This window comes from Anneissia japonica, unplaced genomic scaffold (assembly GCF_011630105.1).
Source record: "Anneissia japonica isolate Jap-2015-1 unplaced genomic scaffold, ASM1163010v1 scaffold288292_len1863012_cov191, whole genome shotgun sequence".
NCBI lineage: Eukaryota > Metazoa > Echinodermata > Crinoidea > Comatulida > Comatulidae > Anneissia > Anneissia japonica.
This window is the reverse complement of record NW_022688773.1, coordinates 491203-492799: the sequence shown is the minus strand read 5'-3', so window position 1 is coordinate 492799 and position 1597 is coordinate 491203.

The following is a 1597-nucleotide window of genomic DNA, read 5'->3' as shown; positions in this document are numbered from 1 at the left end:
TAATTAATATACATATATAAATATAATGAAAATGAAAACAATATTATATATCATCAGATTGCTAAGTGGTATTCCAGAGCAAGGCAGTAAAAAATTATTGAGAATTACAATTCTTTTTCATTATGCAAAAGGTTATCTCAAGAGTGTTAACTATTTAGCAATAAAATATGATATATGAAATATACAATGTCCCAGTAGACAGTAGATGTTCATTCATGGTTATTCGAGTTGTAAATTGAGTAGCGAGACAAAAAAGTTAGACGACATATAGTAACACGTACAGTACATTTGACATAGACTTTAATAATTTAAATAGTTGTTGATAGCGACGTTTCTTTGCAGTTACTATCAGCAATCTTAATTAAATCTGTATATTATCGTTTTCCTGCCGTTATGAGGGCTCTCGGGAGATCGATCAATTTATCCCGTTGGACGAACTTTTTATTAATGGTTATCTTGTGAATAAATTTATAAGACGCACGTACAGAGCATAATAACCAGTTGCGGATCCAGGGTTTTTTGAACGGGGGTGGCCTAGGGAGGTAGGCCTGTTTTAACAGATGGAGGGTCTAGATCATTGTGAAGCTGAGGTGCGAAATTTTATGATTATGGTACTTTTAGATGGTCAGAATTGTACATAAGGACATGCGATATGTTGTATAACAATCAAAGAAGGATGTATTTGTATGTTTCATTTAAATTAAATACGGTATCACAGAAGGATGGTACTCAATTTTTCATTCCTGATGATGACATAATTAATGTCGAAATATTGAATCCCGACACTATGGAGTGCATTTCGATACTTGGAGTATGTATTATACTGTCTTATCTGAGAATAATCAGTGGACCATTCGGTTTATGGTACTCACCCGAATATAATTATGACGTCAATCTGTTTTCAATGTTTAATTTATTTAAATGAGGCAGATAATTACCTAGTAAATAATAATAAAAATCATAATAACAATAACAAAAAAAAAAATGATGATGATGTGATGATAATGATAATAATAGTAATAATAACATTAACATTAAATTAATACTTTTATTTTTATTAATTAAAGGTTATAGTTGCACTATTCCTATAAAACATTTGCAGTAACTCTATGTCATTTGTGTAGTATTTTACAGCATTGATATAAGAAATGACTTCATGGATTATTGCAATATTCGATATAAGAGTTTGCGACCCACATTAGATTCAGTAAGCTTTGATCAAACTCGACAAATTGTTCATCAATCTGTCGCTACCTACGGACTGGCATTACCTTCTGAACTCACTTCGATGGCAACAATAATAAATTCCAATCCTTAACTACCATAATTGCAATTCAAACGGACATTTCTATGTGGCGAACGACGGAAAATGATTATTCGATGTTCAGATATTTTAAATTGAGTCGACGGTCTCCATTTAAGAGGCTTAATTGCATCTAAATTTTTCGGAATAGGGAAGGAGAAACTTTACGCTGACATTACATGTACTATTATTACTACGATAAAATTTTGTGGACTCAAATATACCCGTTGCAATGTTTGATTATTCAGAATACTGCTCCCAGAATATTATTTTATTATTTTATATTAGTTTATA